Source organism: Lissotriton helveticus, chromosome 2_1 (assembly GCF_964261635.1).
Source record: "Lissotriton helveticus chromosome 2_1, aLisHel1.1, whole genome shotgun sequence".
NCBI classification, from domain to species: domain Eukaryota; kingdom Metazoa; phylum Chordata; class Amphibia; order Caudata; family Salamandridae; genus Lissotriton; species Lissotriton helveticus.
The window spans coordinates 976890747-976905803 of NC_136059.1; positions in this window are offsets into that span (position 1 = coordinate 976890747).

Consider the following 15057-nt stretch of genomic DNA (forward strand, 5'->3'; position numbering starts at 1 on the left):
TTCCTCTCCTCAGACTTTATATTAACCAGGTTCCTTCAATTTCTGGTCTGTTTATTACATCTTCTCTTCTAAGTCCACTATTCATTGGGACTAAGGATTTAAAAGGAAAGACTTAAATGAATACTTCCCTTATTATCACATTAGGGCTGATCATTTTCTAAGCCTGTATGTCGTGTCTTACCTGGGTAGTTTCCCAGGTCAATCACTCAAGCTTCTGCCACCATTATGAGGTATGGCGTTGCTGTTTAAAATAATAGGTAATGTCAAATGCCAATGTTAGCTATAGCTTTTCTTATTTATTAAATATATAAGTCGCAATTAACTATCTTGGATGTATTCCTTGTACTCTTTTCTTATTTCTTATGTCTTGTGCCAGCAGTTTCAAATTTCCGCTGTTAACATAACAATGTATATAATTATTCAGTTTTTAATCCTAAATTTATAATGTCCTATTCTTCTATTTTGAAGTCATGCCTCTCTTACCTCTTTGTTTTTAAAGTTATATTTGGGAAGGCGCTGTGTTTAATAAGGTTTCTTTTACTTCTTATGCCTATAAGACAAAAGTATATATCAAGAAAACTTCATCTTCCTATTTCTCTTGAGTTGTCCAAGTATTTTTATGTTCTCACTGGGTCTCCTCCTCACCTTGGAATTGGACCTTCACCATGAGTCTCATTTTTTAAAACATTTTAGGCTCTTGTCTTTGATGTTTGATAAATCTGCAAGACCTATGGGGAACATAATGTAGACTAATGGTCAGTGGTCCGCTATTTTACCTGTCCACTAGAAAGCCTAGGACCTATTTATTCACTTACTTGTGTTGCAGAGGGTCCTGCTGGAGCGTCCTTCCTCCTGGCTTTTCCGTTTGCTAATGGTTTCAAAGGAAGAAAAAACCTCCCTTTTATCTCACTGTTAATTGTCAATTAGCCTTCTTAATTAGTAGTTAATGGTCTTGTACCTGGATTTTTTCCCACTAATGTGGCAGCCATCTTAAAGGTTCTTATTCATCCCTTTATCCCTTATCGTCCACTGTTATTGTTCCTTTTCTACAGTGAACATTCTTTCAAATGTTATTGATGGGGCGATTGTTATTTGTTTTCTATATTTTGGGCATATTCAAACTATTTTTCATGGTTTCGCTGTCCATTAGTTTTAATCTCCAGATCCCCTTCACTATTTTATTTTTTATGTATATGTGCCCTTATTTTCGATCAATGTTTATTTTCGCCTTATTTACCAACTTTTTCGAGCTCTACTTCATGCACGAATTCGTGAAGCATTTTTTGTATGTACGAGCCTCTCTGCGCATGCGCAGGCGCCGTTGATTTCAATGTCGCGGCCCCCTTTAATATTTCATTTTTGTTTTATGCCTATATCCTTATTTCTGCAATTAATGTTTATTTCCGCCTAATCTAACAACGTTTACGAGCCGTACTTTATGTACGAACTGGATACAGCGTTTATATGAACCTCTCTGCCCATGCGCGGGTGCCATTTTGGATTCATTTTATACACCCAACCTCTTCAGCAAAGCATATAGCGTTCTCGTCTTTTTAGAACCGCTCTGCGCATGCGCGAGTGCCATTTTGGTTTGGGCGAGTCACCCTAAAGTTATATAGGGTTGTGCATATTAATAATACGTAAATCACTCCCCGCAAATATTTACTTTACCGAACACCTGGTCTGCCGGTTATAATATTCATTTACCATTAAGCACCATTAAAAACCGGGCTCAGATTTCAGCCCCTACTTTTTACTTTCACTGCCACATTTTCCTTATGGGAACTACTCACTTCATTTTAAGACCAGATTTAATCATTTTAATGACGTCTCTGTTTACTGATTAAACTTCTTATCAATATATTCCTTATAGGAATCACTTACTAATAAAAACCAGATTTAGTAATTTTGTAATAACGTCTCTGTTTACTGTTAAAACTTCTTATCAATATATTGCTGTTGGGACCTAGTATTGATATATATATGTACCCTGTACTCTGTATCTATAGCCATATGGTGGAATTATTAAGGTCTATAATCTGTGGTCTGTATAATTCTACACTCTGTTTGATTCATTCGTTGTTTGTTAAATATTTTTATTTTGGTCTCCTTAGTCATCGTTACCTCTTCTGTTGAAACTGAGATAGAAGCCAATCTTCTTCCTTTTAATAGTAAATTGGAAAAGGATTTTTTGTTGTTACAACCAATCACTTACCACTAACATATGGTATATATTGTGATTTTAAACAATGTCGCACTGCCTTATATTTTTTTACGAATGTTGCGTGATCCTCTAACCTGTTTTTGTGTGCTCCTTTGAGAACTAGGAAAATGGTAATTTGCTGATATGAAGTGCGCGTTTTTTAGAATTTGTTAACTGGGATGTATGCGTAACATTTATGATTAATACTGTATTAATCAAATAAAGTAAATTCTGATTCTGATATGGTATATCGTGTAGTGTACTAACTAGTTTGTTTTATGCTAAAGGGGTATGTCAGTATTTTTATTCAAATTAAGACTTAGTATTTTCAGAAATTCCTATTAGAAAGAATATAAATATAGTATATAGTGCTAAGGATGCAGAATATTTGGGAGAGTTTTTTCACACTATTAAAACGATAGATACAGTATATGCACATGGCATAATTTAACATGTAGATTACACAATATATTGATTTTATAAATTCTGTTGAAGATAGACGTAGAGAGTTTAAACGTAGGGCTGCTGAACAGAAGAGTAAAGAGCCTCCATGGGCACACAAAGAAGGAAATTATCAGAAGACTGAGACTTATGCTGCAATGGCTCTGGATTGGCCTCATAGGGGAAAGCTTTACATACTAAGGCAAAAAACTGATTATAATAATCATTTTGTTTGTTCCAGTGAATGTGAGCCCACTTTCTTAATTACTTGTGGTTGGGGATTAAAGGGTGGTACATATCCTGTTTAGCCTGGGGTGTATTTCATTTGTGGTAAAAATGCCTACTATAGGTTGCCATCACATTGGTATGGATGTTGTTATATGGGAATTATCTTTCCAAAAATCTACCATGTGAATGATAAACAAGGAACCAATGATAAGCAACTAACTCGCAGTAGAAGGGGTTTGAGTGCTGCTGAAATCATTGGGGCTATATTTGGTGCATTGATACCTCCAGTTGGGGTTATTCTAAATTCACAGAATATTCGAAAATTGTCTACAGTGGTTGATCGTTTATCTACGGATACCGCTGGAGGGTTCTTGATGGTTGATACTGAAATGGTTGCTAATAGGACTATCGTTTTACAAAATCGACTTGCCTTGTATGTACTATTGGCAGAAGAAGGCGTTGTCTATAGTATGTTAAAGATTCAATAATGTTGCACTTATGTCCCTGATAAGAGTAAGGATTTGGAGGGATATATTAGTAACATTACTCATTTGCATGATGATTTGTCAAAGCTTAAGGCCGATAGTGCATGGGAGAAAATTGGTAAGAATATTTCTTCCATAGGTAACTGGTTTTCTAATTTTTCTATCAGCTTATTAGGTAGAATATTAACATCGAAAATTGCTATTGCTACAAGTGTACTAATGATAATATTGCTTTACAAGTGTCACAGGAGTAAGCCTACTGAGGAAAAACCACAAGCAAGAAAAAGGAAAAGAGAAGAAATAGAAATGGAAGATCGAAGGGGGATTTATTACGATAATCAACAGTACAAAATTCATATATTTTTTGCGCTGCGCCCTCACTCACACTATTAGGTCCACATTTGTGGATTTAGGATATCCTTTCAAACATATAAAACATCCCTGAGCTCCTCCCTCTCAGAAAGGGGGTTGTAGCCCCCTGAGGAACTAGGTTTTTCCTCTGGGAGGAGAATCCCAAATGATGAAGCATGTCACCTTTGGTGAGTGAGGGATTTCGTCCTAAAAAGGGAAATGCCCAAGGTTAGTTCTATTGGGCATAGCTACCTGTTCTAGTTCACATTTTTTTTCTCAAGTACATCTGGTATTAGTGGTTTTTCACACTCTCTAACTATTTCTAAAGACCTCGGGATTTCGTACTGTTGATTGTTCTAATTTTGGGGAGCAAATCTGTGTGGTCTTAAAACTCTCCCTAGGACCCTCTGGCTTTGAACCGTATTTTGTTATAGATTTATTACGATTCCTGAAAGGTCCTAGGCTGAAACAAATGAGAATTACAACATTCTGATTGTTCATCATTAGATAGTAATCTGATATGGGTCGGTGTGATGGTTTTGGATACCATCAAATGGGGGAATGATGGAGCAAGATTTTTGTTAATAAAATTTGCTCAGGAAAATCTATCCATGTGTGTGTTTAAATAAATTACTAATGTGTGTGAAAAACCGAAATTACTAAAACGTGAAGATTTGGAAGGTATGACCAAAAATGTGCAAAGCTGCACGTGTTTTTAAGAGTTTTATAAGGGTTATGAATTATTATTCTTTTCTCTCTAACTTTCCTTGCTAAAATGTGTAGGCCTTAGGAAATGTATTGGTTAACGGATGTGCTGCCGGGCTCCTTTGTTTCTTTTCACGTCGTTTTCTGATGTCCTTGTAAAGAATAACATTTACATCTTTAGAGAGCGGAGACTAGTATGATTTTTTCCTGTCTAGGCAAGGATTTAGAATTAAACTGTTGCTATGTAGTTACAAAATAATGCAATTGTAGATTTCTTCTTCCTCTCTAGGAAGTTATATAATTTTAGACAAAGATTGCTTAGAGAAATTTGTACAGTCATTATTAGGAGATGTTTGCCTCCCCTAGTTACTGACCAATGAGAATTGCTTGTAGGGTTTTGGAAAGTTTTTAACTTAGAGTAACAACGTTGCGAAATCAGTAAAGAGATGCTGGTGGGAAAATGATGTTCGGCTTGTTCACATTCTGGTGACCTGTCCTGCATCCGTGGTATGCTGTATGCTGTGCTGTGCTGATTCCTGAACTGGCTGGCAATCCTGACTGCAGAGAATTACTTTCCTTAGAGACTTTGCACATCATTGGCTGGTGATGCTGTCCACACTATTCACCTAAGGTCGTGGATGTAGCTTTCTGTGTGTGGCGCCGCGGCTAGGGTGACTGACTCCGGAATCTGGGGATCATGGTTCGATCCCGGGGCCGGCGGCAGATTAGTCCAGCACCATGTGACTCTTGGCAATAGCTTGCTTAATCTTACCGACAGCCCCCAGCGCCTAGAGACCCTAACGGGTGATGGTTTGCGCTTTACAAACATGGATTATAATTTCACACCGTGCATTAGTTATTTCTTATTTACCAAGAGGAACTGTGCTGTGATTACCTTGATGTTCCTTTGTTTCCCTCTCTTCCTCCCTTATTTCTCACCTGAGTTTGATGATTTCCGAGATACTCTACTTGTGATAACTGTGATATTTTGTCTGTGATACTATTTTATGATTTGTGTTTGTGTACGACCATTCATATTTTCTGAAATATTACCAAAAAGAGTACTTAGAAAGAATAGTGTCTGTCATTATTTCCTGAGTCATGGCTTATTTTTAGGATACCATTTGTTATAATATTGATGAATTTGTTATGTAATCTTTGAACAGCTGTTTCTTCTTTACAGGTTCTCATGAAAGAATAGTTCTCTGATTTCTCTACTTAGTCCCTTTTAGCTCTACCAAAGATCAATTGGAAGGCCTTTGATATTGCTAATAAAAAGATAATGTCTTATGGCCCTGTCATTATAGTATTTACCCTTCCTCAACATTACTAATGATTCCATCCCCAGAGCATCCTTCATATATACATTTCTGTCTTCCCCTATCCCTAAGAGAAATAACTCCTCTATCGAACTTTTATGGGAGACAGATCCATCTCAATCATTATCTGTACACCAATGGGATCAATTGTGGCAAAACATGTTTAATACCTCCAAAGCTGCCAATATTACACAATCTTTATTTTTTGTGTACAATAGAGATGTTATTACTCCCTCCTTCCATCATAAAATTGATTCCTCTGTCTCTCCATTATGCTGGTTATGTCTTTCCTCTGATGGTACTTTGACTCATCTTCTTTATTATTGTCCTAAAGTGAATGATTTTTTGAAATTCATATGGTCAAAATATTTCTTGATTTTTCACATAATAATCCATTCTCTTTCCAAATTTTGTTTGGTACTTCATCGGCTGATTTTAATAATCTTTCTTCAAAGTCTTTATTATTTGATCTTTTTATTGCTCATGCTTTTAAAGTTATACTAACTTGTTGGAGAGATACCTCTAAATAATGTATATTGGTTTGGTGGAATATTATTTGTAATGAACATAGAATATCTATTGTCTCATATTCTTCGTTATCTCAAAAAATTAAATCTGATTTACTTTGGTTGCCTCTTACTACTTTTCTATCTTCACACTCATCACCTTCTAAAAACTCATGGTTTTCTTTCTACTCCTTCTCTTTCTCTCCCTTTCTTCTTTTTGGCTTTTCCTTTTCTCTCTCTTCCTTTTTGTAAAAAAACTCATAAAACATAGATAATTATTACTGGTTCATTTCTCGTTATTAGGCTTGTATTTCATATTTCCATGTTTTAGCTCACCAGGCCCTGCAGCCATCCCCACACTGCACATAATGAATGGCTGTGCGCCGCATGGGCTAGGCTACCTCCGGATGGGTTTGCCACAGGGCCCCTCCACAGGCCAGGCCCTGTAGCCAATCTCTTGCCACGCACAGCCAAAGGCCATGTGCAGTGCGGGGTTGGCTGTTTCTGAAAGAGTTGACCACAGGGCCATATGGTTCTCCCTATATAGACAAAGGGGGAGTGGAGTCTGGACCTCTGGGACCTGACAGACTGGAAACATTCAGAAACGTATACTCCAGGAAACTGAGAACTACCTCTAAGACAACACGGATCATTTAACTTCAACGCCACTCTATGATGTGCATGCAAATCAGTCATGCAAGACCACTTGATAGCCCATATAGTTGGGAAATAGAGAGTGGGAGAAAGATCTGATAGAGTTAGAGGACCAACTGACCCAGGAGGAATCAGTCTACATACTCACCCCCGCCACACAGTAGGCAACCTACCTAGAGGTCCTCAGGAGGAATTTAGGGTCCAGGCCTCTCAGGAGGCAAGGGCTCTTTTCTGGAGCAAGCAGTCTCACCGATTTGAAGTGGGTACCAAAACTGGGAAGCACCTGGTCTGGCTGGCCTGCAGGGAGGAGGAGCAGAGTTGTGTTCACATGGTGCGCAGGCCGATCAGGGCCCTGGCAATTATGGTGGATGGGATAGCCCAGGCATTTGCTATCCATCTGAATAGTCTGTGAAAATCACAGATGGTGCAGGATGGCTGTGCCATGGCTGACTTCGTACAAGACTTGCCAGTTCCCTGCCTAGAAGATGAGGCAAGGCTTACCTTAGAGGCAGAGATCACGGAACTGGAGATCTCAGAGGCAATAACTCAATTGCACAGCCAGAAAGCACCAGGCACTAATGGTTTCCCAGTTGAATATTACACATGCATAACATCCATAATCACAGGGCTGCATAAGGCAGCAATGGGGGCAGCCAACAAAGGGGGAATATTTTCCAGAGACTGGCGGGAAGCCACAGTAGTTCTTATTCATAAGGAAGGGAAGCTAAAGGAGAACTGTGCCCCCCATAGCTCGATCTACCAGATAGATATTGAAACCTAAATCTTGGCCAAAATACTGGCCAACCGTCTGCTGGGGCGGTGGACACACTAATTGAAGCCAGCCAATCAGGCTTAATGCCATATAGAGTAAGTGTTTAGAACAAGAGAAATAGGATTTGGTCCTGAATTTGCCTTTCATTGTCACGTTTTAGAGTTTTGGCAAAGTGTCGAAGCGGTTGCCATTTTCTGAGGCTGTAAAGAAAAATAAGCAGTAGAGACTAATCGTGGATAGAAGGGGTAAATAGAGTATGGATGATGTATGTGAGGCATGGTGTGAGTTAGTACGTGGATGTTAGTTAATAAAAACTTTTAATTATTTTTTCTGCTCTAAGAGTGTTCTGAGTCCTGAAGAGAACCCCGTGAGAGATGAAATAGGGTTCAAAACGTGGCGATTGTTGTTTTCCTAGACAAGGGTGTCTTTGGAAGTATCTATCATGGAGGCTCATAATATGAATTTATATATAGTGTAATTAAGAAGCAACATATTGAGCCCTATTGGTACACTCTTTGGATTTTGCCCTTGTTAAGGGATTACAAAAACAGGGTGCTGTAACGCCAGCTTAAAAGGCAGTGTTTTGCTTTAGATTAAAAGAGAGAATAGCTCTAGAAATTACAGAACCAGAGATAATATTTTTCTTGTACTATGTGTTTCAATTTATTGTAAAGTCAAAACCTTTTTGTTTGGTTTTCTGTTTAATGAATGTCATTTAATGTTGTAATCTGAGTTGTGTCTCTATGTGATGTTCTGTTCTGTTAAATTGATGTTAAACTAGATGATTAATATATTCTGACAATTTGGACCAACTAATATGAAATAACAATAAGAATTACTTTTAATGAAAATAAAAAATGTATTGTCATATTGAGTGTACTGTGTAATCATGTTGAGAGTTGTTTATTTGGCATCAGTATTGGCATGCATGTTGTTTTGTGATTGTTAAGCAGGCCTCGCCTTATTATTATTATTATTATTAATATTATTATACTCATTTGTATGGCGCAAAGAATCATCCTCAGGGGGATCTCTCGGCGCCTGAGGAGAGGACACCCTATTAGCAGTATAATCTTAAAACAGGCAGGTCTTAAGCATTTTTTTGAATCGAGAAAGGTTTGTAACAGGCACGGATCTTCTCGGGGCGACTGTTCCAGTGGCTGGGGGCTAGATGAGAAAAGGCCTGACTGCCCATTTTGGCCTTCCTTTTTCTCCGCGTGCATAGCAGATTGTGATTGCTAGATCTCAGTTGACGCACGGGTTGATAACGTTCAAGTTTCTTCTTAAAATAGGCAGGGCCAGTCCCCTGGAGAGACTTAAAGACCGCACATAACAGCTTGAAGATAGCTCATTTCCTGATAGGAAGCCGGGGTAGTTGGTGGAGGAGAGGTAATGTGGGGGTGCACGCCGGTTTATTGAGGGCAAGGCAGGCTGCTGTATTTTGAACTATATGCAGTTTTGATAACAGTTCCTCCCTTATTACAGCCAGCAAAGAATTGCCATAATCCAGTCGACTAACCAGGAGCAACTGAATAAGAGTTTTTCTAGCCTTGAGAGGGATCCAAGTGAAGATCTTTCTAAGCCTCTGCATTGTTCCGAAGCAGGTGCCTGACAACGTCTTCACCTGTTCCACCATAGACAATTTATTATCAATTCTGATGCGTAGATTCTTAGCCCATCTTTTTGGGGAGGGCGCCTCTCCTAGTTTTGGTGGCCACCAATCTGGGGTCCACAATTCCTCTGCTTTACCAAACAGCGGTATCTCTGTTTTGATGGAATTAAGCTGAAGGAAGTTCTTCCTCATCATCTCGCTATGTTAGAAATTCTGTTTTTAAACTTTAATTTGGTTGCTGCAGGGTTCTTCTATATAGGGAGTATCACCTGCGGGTCATCTGGCTACGATATGGTCTCACACTCACAACTTCTAATAATTGAGGCCAAGGGGGGCACATATACATTAAACAAGGTGGAACTTAGGATGGATCCCTGTGGGACTCCCTTTTTCCACCAAAGTGGTTTGTGACACAAAGGAATCCAGCTGGACACATTGTGTTCTGTCAGACATATAGCTTTGAATCCATTTAAAGGCCATGCCTCTGACACCAATCTCTCCAAGCCTATCCAAAAGGATGCGAAGGGAGATGGTGTCAAAGGCTGCCGACAGATCGAAGAGAACTAACATCGCTGGGGTCCCATTGTCCAATGACATCCTTATAGTGTCAGTGACCTCCAACAATGCAGCCTCAGTGCTATATAAAGCAGGGACACCCGACTGAGATGGGTCCAGTAAATTATTCTGTTCCAAATAGCAAGAGAGATGCCGGTTGATCAATGTCTCCATGATCTTTGAAGAGCAAGGAAGGAGAGAGATCGGTCTATAGTTCTGTAGATCAATAGGATCAGCTAACGCCTTTTAGAGCAGAGGTTTAATACGTGCATTTTTCGGATGTATGACGTTACAACGCAGGCTATTACAACGCCTGCCTTTACAACGCGGTTTTTACATCGCATACCATTACAATGCATAGTGCTTTTAGGTGCTGGATAGTGAATAGTTTAATTTACTATTCCAACTCCAGTCCCCGTGGACACTAGGGAAGGTTATTGGATAGTAAATTAACCTATTCCCTATCCTATAGCGCCCCCCAGAGCAATGCTTTGCAATAGTTTGCGTTGTAATGGTTGCGTTGTAATGGTAGTGCGTTGTAAAAGTTTCGTTGTAAGTGATGTTTACCGCATTTTTCCACTTACGAGGAAATGTAGTTGTGGCTAACGAGAAGTTGCAGACTTCAGCAAGCACATCAGCTAAAACTGGGTTTAGTTCTGACATGACAGCAGGCGGCACCGGGTCTAGTGGGGATCCAGATTTCACATGAGTTAGTAAGGAGCCCACTTGCTCGCAGGTGATGTCAGGAAAGAATTCTAGGCTCTGCCGCCAGGGATTTTCCTGGGGGAGGCTCTCTCGTGGTCTACCTCCTCAGGCCCAAAGGAGCGATAAATTGAGTCAATCAAAGGCAAGGCTACGTTTGACAACGGCTTTAGTTCAAGTCGTATAGACTACATCCTTATTAAGGTTAAGCATTGGTCAAAACTTGGGGACTTGATGATTTTGGATCGTCCTGTGAGCGACCACAATCCACTAATATTAACCCTAAAAATAGATGAGGGCATTGAGTGTAATTTACCAACTGAGATATCAACTGCGGAGGCTGTTTTAACTAACGACCAACGCAGGGTGCGGTGGGCTAGGGTAATCGACGACCCCTCCATCCTAGGCAAAATTTCGTCCCCCGTTTCTCGCACCTTTTGTGCAATGCAAGCGCTCACATCCCAAGCAGAGGAGGATGAGAATATTATTTCACTCCATGAGAATCTGTTCAGGCAATTGAAGTCCTACTTCACTAAAAGTGGCAAATCCACTAAGGGGCCTATCCGACCATCAGGGAAGTCTTGGTACAATAAACCATGCCGTGTTGCATATGGCACATTGGTGAAAGTGATAAAATCTCGAAATACTCTGGAGATAAGGAAAGCGAGGCTTGCCTACCGTAAAATCCTAAGCAAGTCCAAAAAAGCATGGGATGATCAGCATTGGCATGAGCTTCTTGAGGCCAGTAGATTGAAAAACCAGACAAAGTTCTGGGACATAGTTAAATGGGGGAATTCCGCCCATGCACAAGTACCAGCTAATCATGTGACGTCAGCAGACTGGGTTGAGTACTTTGAATCCCAATTCAAGGGCGCGGAGTTAGCATCTGATAACGCCTAACGCGTTACTTCTCCAAATCTACGGTCCCCTAGCCAACCCCTAGTGTTTTTTATAAAAGATGCAGAGTATGCATTAAGTAAGGTCCAGGGAGGAAAAGCCCCTGGAATGGATTGCATTCCGGCTGATCTTTTTAAGTATGATCTAATGAATTGGGCTCCATACATTACACTTCTTGCAAATGCTATCTCAAGGGGGGCAAGTATTCCCGATTCTTGGCATGGGGCTGAGATTCTTCCCATATTTAAAAAGGGGGCCGTACCGTTCCGGGGAACTATCGACCGATAAGTCTGATAGATGCAATCCAAAAAATTGTCGCTAGGATGGTCCTCACAAAGATACAGAGTTGGATGGTCTTGGAGGAAGTTTTGTCCGCCCTCCAAGCCGGGTTTCGATCTTGTGTTAGTACAATTGAACAGGTCCTCAGGTTTATCTTAATCTATTGGAAAGGTTGTAAGCTTGGGTGGTGGTACCATTTATGCCGCTTTTGTAGATCTTAGGTAGGCTTTCTATCTAGTCCCCAGAGGCAAGTTATGGGATGCCCTAAGAACTATGGGGATGCCACTTGACCTTTTAAAAATGGTAATTGCACTTTATGAATCTAACTTTGCACAGGTCAGATGGGGCAAACAGGGGCAGATATCTGAGTGATTCCAAGTGACTTGTGGTGTTCGCCAAGGTTGCGTTCTAGCACCGACCCTGTTTTTGTTGTTCATTAACTGGGTGGTGCAGTATTTTGCAGGGTTTCCAACTGATGCACCAGCCTTAGGTGGTACCAAATTTCCGTTACTTATGTTTGCGGATGATACGCTCATAATGTCGAAAACACGGAAGGGCCTTCAGACAGCTCTGATTAAATTTGAAGAATTTTGTCATTTAAATGACCTTGAGATTAATGTATCCAAGACCAAATTTATGGTTTTAGCAAAAAATAGACCTAAGGCTGCCACCGTTTCCATGAATGGTTCCAACCTGAAACAGGTGAATGTCATGACATATCTTGGGGTTGTTTTAGAATGTAGGCTTAACTGGAAACCCCCAGATTGACACTCTCTCTTTAAAATTTGCGCAGCTTTCGGGGTGTTTAATTAAGGAACAGAGATCTTCTTTAACCAAAAGGATATGTCCTGCTTTGAAAATGTACAATGCCAAGATAAGTTCAGCGATCCTGTACGGCGCGGACCTCTGGGCCTTTGCCTGACCTTTCCCCGCTAGTCAGACTCCAAAACAATTTTTTTTTAAATTTAGTGGGCCTTCCCTCCTCCAGTGCCCTATTGCCTTTGTTGTTAGATCCGGGATGCAATGCAATTGATGATGAGGCACGTTATAAACCAGTGGTCTTATGGAGGAGAATATGGACCACGCCTGAACTGGCACTCTTTGGTAATGAAATTTTGGAAGTGAGATCCCTGTTAGGTGCGGGTAATATATCCTGGTTTAAAAAAGTTAGATCACTCCTGGAAAATATGGGTTTGAGCTACCTTTGGACTGACCCGGTACATAATCCTTTTCCTTTAAAAAAGGATTTTAAGGCTCTTTACTGGCTGACAGTTCGTTAAAAATATTTTAATACTGTAAATGCCTCTTCGTTGTCGGGCAGGTTTATGGAGCATAAACTTGACCCATTGTTTGAGGATTACTGGGATATAATCACCAAGAGCATCGACAGGAAGCTTTACCACCAGCTCAGGGTGGGTTCCCTCCCCATTAGATCCTTCACTAACAAATGGAAAGGCCAGATAAACGAGTATTGTCCATGTTGTAAGGACATGAAGGAGTCCCTTGGACATATTTTCTTTGTCTGTCCTGCCTATAGAGCACCCCGCATCAAATGGCTAAAGCCCATTTGTAGAAATATGGGAACGCGGGTAGGTTTGGTGGCCTTGAGGATTATGAGGGTAGATACTAGAGAACCTGTGGTAATCGCTGTAGCAACATTTCTTGGCTGGGTTTGGATAATTAGAGCCAATCATTTGGAAAAAGGTCTAATAGTTACTACATGATCTGCTATTACTTTGGTCTTGGAGAATGTTTTTATGTGTTTTTAACACCCATTTGCTGTTTTAACTAGATAGTTGCATTTCATCTTCTGTATATATAAATTTAGCTGTAGTACACCATGATATGAAATGTTTTGTATGCACTTTGACCACGATCCAGTATTGTTGTATTCGTATGATTAATTGTTTCTATACTAGGGTGTATCAAGCTTATGGAAGATTGTATGTTCATTTTATTTTTATTGCTTGTCTTTTTATGATGAATTAATCGAAATAAAGACGATGAAACTGAGTCAATCTTGTGAATGAAGTGACTCACTAGGTCCCCGCATAACTCCAGGGCAGGTGGCGGGAGGGGATTATTGGCCCTCGGGTTCGTGAACTCCTTCATAATAATAAAGCGCACCCTAGAGAAGTTTTTAGATTCCATGATACAGGAACCTAAATGTGCTCTTCTTGCTGAGTTTCAACTATTTAAATAGGCTCTATGTGCCATTCGGTAGAGTGATTCATCTAACTCAGATTTGGATTTCCTCCATTTTCTTTCTTTAACCCTGCATAGGGCCTTTTCTCTCTTGAGAGTGTCTGAGTACCAAGGGGCTTACTGATTAAGGGCCTAACCCTTTCTAGTTGACAAAAATGTAGAGTGACTCGTCATAACCTGAGGAGACTTTTCGGCTGCCTGGCGCACCTAAACCATGTGAGGGAGCCAGCCGTGATCCTAACCCTCGACACCACCAAGGCCTTTGACTCCATGGAGTGGCAATACCTTTGGGAGTTCTTATGCAAGATGGGCTTCATGGCATGGATAAGGCTTCAGTACAGGGAGCCAATGGCATGGATCCAGATCAATGGTGGAAATATGCACGTATTCCACTTGGGCAGGGGCACTCGGCAGGGCTGCCCAATGTCCCCCTTGCTCATTGTAGTCGCTCTCAAGCCCTTGGCTTGATGGATCCGAATGGATCCTTACTGCATCAGCTGATGTAGGACCTGGACTGGGGGATGAGATCTCACTCTATGTGAACAACATACTCCTCTACCTGGTGGACTCTGAGTGCTCAATAGGATGGGTCCTGCAGATCACGGAGGAGTGTGGGCCTACACAGGAATCTGTATAAACTGGGACATGTAAACGATTTATCCCCTGACACTGTGGGAACTGGACGGTGAATGGGGCTCTCCTCTGGGGTGGGAACCCACCAGGTTTAGGTATGTGGGAATTTATGTGGCAACGGATCACAATAGTTTTTTTCCCCACAATCTGGGCAGGGTCTTCGAAAACTATAAAAATTATGTCAAGCACCGGTGATGGTTCCCCCTAATGTCAATGGGCAGAGCCGCCTATACAAGATGATCCACCTACCTAAATTCCTATACATTCGGCAGAACATACCATTTGAAGTGCCTTCTCGATTCTTTAGGGAAGTAGACATAGTAATGAGAGAATTCCTGTGGGCAGTGGGAGCCCCTAGGATAGCATTCTCAGCCCTGAGCAGGAAACCCCTTGATGGGGAAGGCAGGGGAGCAATGGTCCCATAGGGGTATCTGCAATACTTGTATGGGGGAGCCCGGTAGGGTGCGCTGCTTTACCCTATGGAACTTTGACTACGGGGTGGGGAGGAAG